The sequence below is a fragment of the Chinchilla lanigera genome, unplaced genomic scaffold, assembly GCF_000276665.1.
Source record: "Chinchilla lanigera isolate Chin_1 unplaced genomic scaffold, ChiLan1.0 scaffold00032, whole genome shotgun sequence".
Lineage (NCBI taxonomy): Eukaryota > Metazoa > Chordata > Mammalia > Rodentia > Chinchillidae > Chinchilla > Chinchilla lanigera.
In genome coordinates, this window is record NW_004955433.1 from 19,171,552 (window position 1) to 19,179,218 (window position 7,667).

At 37.1% G+C, this 7,667-nt stretch overlaps 1 long non-coding RNA gene across 1 annotated transcript; it reads left to right on the plus strand.

The window, feature by feature from the left end:
* Positions 1-789: 789 nt before the first annotated feature.
* On the plus strand, positions 790-5,065 carry LOC102018016. The gene is made up of 4 exons (XR_261599.1): positions 790-875; positions 2,886-2,995; positions 3,722-3,850; positions 4,981-5,065. It is a non-coding gene; the product is annotated as an uncharacterized LOC102018016 (long non-coding RNA).
* Positions 5,066-7,667: the final 2,602 nt, after the last annotated feature.

Below are 7,667 nucleotides of genomic sequence, written 5' to 3' on the forward strand. Positions count from 1 at the left end.
ATATTTTGAGACAAGATTTTGCTAAATTGCCCAAGCTGAGTTTGAACTTGTGATCCTCCAGTTTAACCTTCCTAGAGTACTGGGAATAGAGGTGTCCACCACTACACTCAGCTACTCTTTCAGTTTTTATAATTGAGAGCGCTAGTTTTTAATCAACCACGTCTACTTTTTGAGGAATTGATCTCTTTATTCATTTCTTCTCCATCTCAAGCACAGCTTTTATGAGTTTGCTCATATGTTCACATTATTACTTTTATAATTTACTGAAATGCCTTGCCTATGTACTTGTCTATCTCAGTCAATGAAAAGCTCCCGGAAGGCATGGACTGTGTCTTATACAGTATATCTTTGGCGGTACGAGCTATCAAATGTGTCAGAAGCAGCTGGTAGTCAAACATAGTATGTAATGATGGAGAATAGATCAACGCATATATATTCTATTCATCTGATGCCACTTGGCATTTGGGTATTCAATGTGCTATATACTATCTCAGCAAGGTCCTTAGATGGAAGGAGGTCAAAAACATTTACTCTTCAAAAATGAGTAGTAATTTTTAAAATTGTCAATGGAAGCATCCTTTAGATTATCCTCTTAGGTTCCAGAAAGAAAACATTTTTTCTTCTTTGTGCCTTAATGCAGTACATTGACTAGAGAGTTTTCCTTAACAAATTACATGTAGAAAGTTTACTCCCTATGCATTTTAGCATTAATATTTTTTAATTCACACTTGCTTTCCATAAAATTTCTTCAACTTCTCATTGTAGTGCTGGGCAAATGATGACTGGGATGCTGTAATTATTCCTGCTGGAAATATAAGGGAACCAGCTAAAAAAATGGAATACTCTGAATTTGGACCAAAAAAGTCATAAAGAAAGTAAGTAGAATTCTGGCTTTCTCTTAGCCCACAACTTGACCAAAAATTTAAGACTGAATTTATGTTACCCAGTTTTTCGATTGGATCTTTTATTTCATGGAGTCTAAATATTTTGGGTTCTTTGTATATTTTAGTTATAAGTCCTCTGTCCTGAGAGTAACTGTAAAGATTTTTTTCCATTCAGTAAATTATCTCTTCACTCTGTTGCTTTTTCCCCTTTGCAGTGCAAAACTTTTTAAATTTGATATAATTCCCTTTGTTCCTTCTTCCCTTGTTATGTCTTTTGAGCTGGGGTTCTGTTCAGAAAGTCCTTACCTATGTCTATACTTCAAAAGTTTTACTTATGTATCTTCTAGAAGTTTTTGTTTTATTATCTAGATCTTTTCATGCCCTTTGATTTGATTTTAGTACAGGAATAGAGGTCTAGATTTAGATTCATTTCTTCTTCACATGGATAACCAGTTTTCTCAGGATCATGTGTTGAAGATGTTCAGATTGCTATTTTTGCCCATGTGAAATTGATAGCTGCATTTCTGCTTTTCTAGGCACATTTGTGTCCTTTAAATATGCTGGTACATTTTTTCTTTTATTTCTGGAAAATATTCTTGCAGAACAAGTTTATTCTTACTTTTGCTTCATTATGTTGGCTTTTTCAGTGACTTTATGCAGAGGTTATCTTTTCTGTAATTGTTTCATATTTCAATTTTTTTTTTGTCTTTTTGAGACAGGGTCTTGCTATGCAATTCAGAACTCACTATGTAGCCCAGACTAGTCTTGAACTCACAACAATCCTCCTGCCTCAGCCTCCCGAGTGCTGTGATTACAGGCATGTGCCACCACACCCAGCTTATATTTCAATTGTTTGTAGCACTATTTTTACTTAACTCATTCTCTTTACTCTGATGATTTACTTGTTTACTTCAATGTCTTTTAAATTCACTTAGTAAAATACCTTTTACCTAGAGTACTGTGCAATTTAGTTTTAATTTTAATATGATTTTGACTTTTTCTTCTGTTTCTTTTGAGAGATCAATCAATTCATATTTCATTTTTCCATTTTTGGGGCCATTTCTAAATTATGTCTTGATTTTTTCATTTAAAATAATTCCTCATATCCTCAAATGCAAGTTTGTGTATATAGAATTCAGTATCAGATATACATATATAATATATATATATCATATGTTTATATATAAAACACACACACACACATATATATATATTTCTACACATAAAGGGTGTTTATCTGTTGCATCTTTTTCATTTCAATGCCCAATTAGACTCATTTATTAGATTCCTAGTTCAAGAATACCTGCTCTCAAAGAGGTCCAAAGTATATCTTCTTGTCTTTTGAGGGGAAGGAAAGAAAAAGACCAGCAGAGAGGCTGTGTGTACTTTAGCGTCTTTTACTCTTTTTTTCTTGCAAGATCCTGAATTTTCCCTTCTTGATCCCCTTTCCTTTACCAATGCAGTATTCAAACAATACCTCTACTTTCCTTTCTGTCCTCACAAATGTTTTAGTCTTTTCCTGACATTCAGTGCTTTAATCTTCCTAGAGAGATTTCCATCATTTTCATGCTTCAGATGCTTTCAGGCAGAAAGAAAAACCCAAAGATATATTTTCTTTGTAATAGAGGAATGCCTTGGTTTGCAAGCACTTTTGCTCACAAACAATTTAGGTACCACTGAGGTACCTCTGTAATTTTATCCAAATTGACCTTATATTTCCAAATTCCTGTTTCAGGAAATGCAAAATAAGCTGACAGGAATTTAGCATTATTTTTACACTTAGACAGTTTAATTTTAGTTATTATCTTCATGCTACATGGACAGTTTAGATTTCAATAGTTGTACTTATCCTTCTTTTTTATTGTTTATTGTGTTGGGGTAGAGGAAGCATTCCATGTACGAACTAGATATTGCCTTGGATGGTTGGTTTGAGTCTCTTTAACAAATTCCATAAGCTGAGTGGCTTAAAACAAACCAAATACTTATTTCTCACACTTCTAGAGGCTTGAAATGTTAGAAAAGAATGTCCATATGTTTGAGTCCAATGAGGAACCCTTTGTAGTTTGGGGAAAACTGACTTCTCATACCTACAAATGGAAGGAAGACTGCAAGTGAGTACTTTAGAAGAGAGAGAGAGAGAGAGAGACAATTCAAAATCTTACCATAGTCCAGCATGGGCAATGTATCTAAAAATGTAGTTTGAGTTAGAGTAGTTATTTTATGGACTTTACATGTATTTTGACCTCTTATTCTGGCAGGTAAACTGTGTTTATGATAATTCATTTGATAAAGTTTTGAAAGAAAGAAAGAAAAATAAATAAATCTGATGCTGGCCAGAAAATGGAAAGAAAAAATTAAAATAGCATGCAAGTGTAGGGGAAGGGAAAAGAAAGACTAAAGATATGTTGGGTACATGTCTCAATTCCCCACAATAAGTGGAATCATTATGTATTGTGGACATATATGAATAAAAGTTATAAGGAAAAAAACAGGACTCCTTCGTCCTGATCTAATTACATTCCAATGACCCCACCTCCAACTGTTATTATACTGAATGAAATTATATTTCATAGATTTCAATATAGGTGGCATGGGTGGCATAATCATGCAGTCCATAATTGCTTTGTAGAATCGTCTGCCTAACAGTGTGTGTGTGTGTGTGTGTGTGTGTGTGTGTGTGTGCATTACATACTGTGAATATCACATGGATTAATGTACACATTTGTTGTTTTTTTTTATAATTTTTCATTTTGTATTGTTTGGATATTAAATTACTTATGGATAAGTATAAGACTTCCTAGCCTTGCTTATTTACAAATTCTATTGTTATTCTACAGGAACTATTATTCTAGAAGTTTTGTCCAGTTACAGAAGCATCACTCGTTTGTTACCACTTGGACACTATACACATTCAGTGAGAAACTGCCACTAAGATTGGCCAGAACTCCAAAGATTTTCAGCCTTGTGTGAGCTCTGTGAAATTTTCTGTTAAGATTCCTTGCCAAATAACTTTGCCTGGTTCTCTCCCTTATATTGTATGCATGCTACCTGCCCCAGAGTGGATGTAGCACTCACACCCATAGTACCAGCATTGGATCATGAATAAATCAAAAACTCCACAAGCTCCCCCCATGACTGCATGATGCTTTGGGGGGACATCTAGGCACAAAACATAGCATCATCCATGTATTTTGGTTAATTTCCTAGCTGTTTTCTTTAAAGCTCTGAATCAGTTACTGCATTATAATGACAGAGGAAAATTTGGGCTGTATTAATTGGAAAAACTTTACAGATTATGCTACTGTGAAGCTGACTGTAATAGCAACAACTTCAGTTTCATAGGGAATGAAAAGATAAAAGAACATTTAATGACTATTGTGATAATTAGAATGCTATAAGTAGCTGACCAGCACTGAATGTTTATTGTACTGTAACTGTTCGAGGAACTTTGAAAGATAAACTAATCGATATTAGCTTTTTAGTTCTCCTTTAGTGAAACCTAGTTCAGTCTACTTCAAATAAAATGGAAATCTGGGCTGTGTTGAGAAAATATGTAAGACTATCACAAAGATAGAACTTGGGAACTTGGGAATCACAGTGAATACAAGGACATGTATTCTTTCTCCCCACACACTTTTTCCTCCTTCCCTCCCTCCTTTTTCTCTTCATCCTTTTCTTCCTTGTCCATTTCCTATCTCTCTATCTGCCACTTTTTCCTTCATACATGCATATACGTATGTGCGTGCACACACACACATACACAGAGAATCTGCCTGTTTGCAAGTAAGAAAAACATTAGATCAACTCACTAAATAATGATGACATATGTTAAACACTGTAATAGGAAGAGCAGTGATAGGATTTCAGAATATATTATGGAAGCAATCACATGTATCATCAAAAGGTTTAGTTTTATTATGTTTTACTTTATATATTCTCTGAAAACTTTGTTGTTTCAAATGTAATATGATTTTTTTGATGATTGAAGTTGTTTCAAGTACATGGAAGCACAACAATATACAGGGGATGAAAGCGATAATCTCTTCCTAAGAAGGAAATATTTCCCAGTATAACAATTTCCATGACTTCTGACCAGAATTGGAACATTTGCTCATCTCACTGTTGATTGCTGGCCTCAGTTGAAGACCCCTGAAGCATGACAGGTGGCCCCATCAGCCAAGGTAAATCGTTTTGTTGCTGTTTTTTGTTAATGCATGCCCATTTTCTCTCCTTTTAAATTATTTGTTTTTATTAATACATGTTTGCAGCTCACAGTTTTCATTTTCTTCATGTGGAGTTTGTACCTGTACTTAGCACAGCTTAATTCCTTTTCTCCTACCCCTCCATCTATGTCTAAAACCTCATTTCATTCAAGAAAGATCTACTTTCCTACTTCCTATTATGTATCTTATTTTTCTTTTTGTTTATAATATTAGCTTCTCATATAAGAGAAATCATGTGTTAGTTCAACTTGTGTGTCATATTTACCTCGTTTAAAATTATGGTGGCAAGGTGTCTTATCTACATTTTTCTCTCCAGGAAACAATAACACTCACAAGTTAAAGGAGGAAAGATTCATTTTGGCTCATAGTTTGTAGGGGTTTCATTCATAGGCTTAAAGGCAGAGTGGCATGGCAGCAGAGAAAGAGGTCATCACATGGGGCATGGGAGAAAGAGCAAGATTAAGGAAGGAAGGAGATTGACTCTACCACCCCATACCCCCAGTTACTCACCTTTTCCTAAAGGTTTCACCTCCCAGCATCACATTTAGCTATAAACTTATCAGTGGACTAATCCACACAGATGAGTATCATGCATCTTTGATTCAATCATCCCTCAAAGCCCCACTGACGAGAACAAGAGGCTTAGGAGGAGATATAGATATAAACCATAACGTGCTACCCCTGGCCTCTGAGAGACTCATGCCTACCCCTTTATGTAAAATTCAATGTTTGGTCCATCTCTAAGAATTACTATGTCCAAACAGTTTCAGTATTGCCAAAAAGTTTATGTCCAATGCCTTGGAGATCTAAGGCAAACTGTTGGCTCTGAGCCCATGTATATGTGTTATGGTTTGTGTCTGCATGTCCCCCACAAGTCTCATGCAGTCATGGGTTCAGGCTTCTAGAGTTTATGATTCATCCATGATCCAATGCTGGGATTATGGGTGTGAGTGCTACATCCCTCTGAGGCAGATAGTTAGCATACAATATAGGAAGGGAAAGAATCTAAGGAGCAGGCTCTTCCTGCCTCTTCTCCTCCCTTTTGCTCTGTTGCTTTTGCTGTCTTCTGCCACCACGAACTGCTGCCCTCTGACATGTGCCGCTTTGCACTGGAGCCAGCCAAGTATGGACTGAAACATCCACCAACTGTGACATAAATAAACTTTACCTTCCTTAATTTTGGGTGTCAGGTATTTTGTCTCAGCACTGAGAGAAAAGTAACCAAGACAACATGTCAACATAAAGTTACACATTTGCAATGTACCGAAGCACAAGATAAATATTCCCATTCCAGAAGGTAGAAATAGGGGGGTTGGAAGAAATGGTACCAAAGCAAAACCTTAGTCTGGTAGGGCAAACGTTAAACTCAGTAGTTTCAAATCCAGTATCAGGGAGCAATCTTTGGCAAGATGTGAAATTCAAAGGATACTGCCAGTGGTTATAGCCCTCATGGTTGCTCTCAGGGGGCAAACTTCACTCACTCTTTTTATTTTATTTTTTTAAACAAGGTTTTGCTATGCAGTTCAGACTGGCCTTGAGCTCACTTAGTTGTCCAGGCTGGCCTTGATCTCAGAGTGATACTCTTGCCTCAGCCTCCTGAATGCCGGGATTACAGACTTGTACCACCCTGTCCAGACCATCCCATGGTCTCTACTGCACTGGCTTCACCAGCATAGCATCACAAATTGCCTCCTTAGCAGCACAGTTCCTGGCCTCCTAGGCCTTCTTTCTGAAATTGTGGTGGAAGCCTCCCTGACCCCACAACTCTTGCATTCTGCATACACCTGAATCTTGCACCACATGGATGATGCCAAGGCCTGATGCCAGCTGGTGCAGTAGTGAGGCTTCCTTCTATCTGGGTTGTAGTGGTTTCTGATTGCCTGGAAAGCTGAGCATTATTCCATGGAACAAATTCCCTAAACTGCAAGTATTCTGGAGCATGGTGCCCTCGGACTCTCTTCTCAAAGTGGAGCTTTCACTTTTTGATTTGGAACCTAATTGTTCCTCACATTTCCCCAAGACATTTCCCTACTGTAACATATTAGGCTTCTTTATAATGTTAATGTTTTCAGGAATCAAGCTGTCCTGGACTTCATCTTTGTAGGCCCCAACTCTACTGGAGCTTCCTTTCTTGTGAAACTCAAAACTTAATATCATCCAACTGTGACTTTTTCTTTTGATTCTCAAGGTAAAGTTGGCTAAAAGCCTCCAACAGTAGCCATGTCATTGCCTCATCAATAGCTTGCCTTGAAATTTTCTCCCCAGACTAATTCGTCTGCCACCCTTAATCTCAGTATCCTGCATTGTCTCTGGACATGAGCAAAATGCAGACAAAATTTCTGCCAGAGTTTAACACATGGAGTCCAAATGTCAGTGAAGTACTTGATCAAAACTGAATCCTCCTGATCCCAGTTTTAACTGCTGAGTTTCTCTCAGCATTCCAGTCTTCTGTGCTCCAACCAGTATCTCCCAGCATGCTTGGTTCACAGTACTATATGGCTGCTTCTCCAGGTGGCATTGCCAGATCTTTCCAAACTCTTCCTGCAAGCCAATTCCAAGG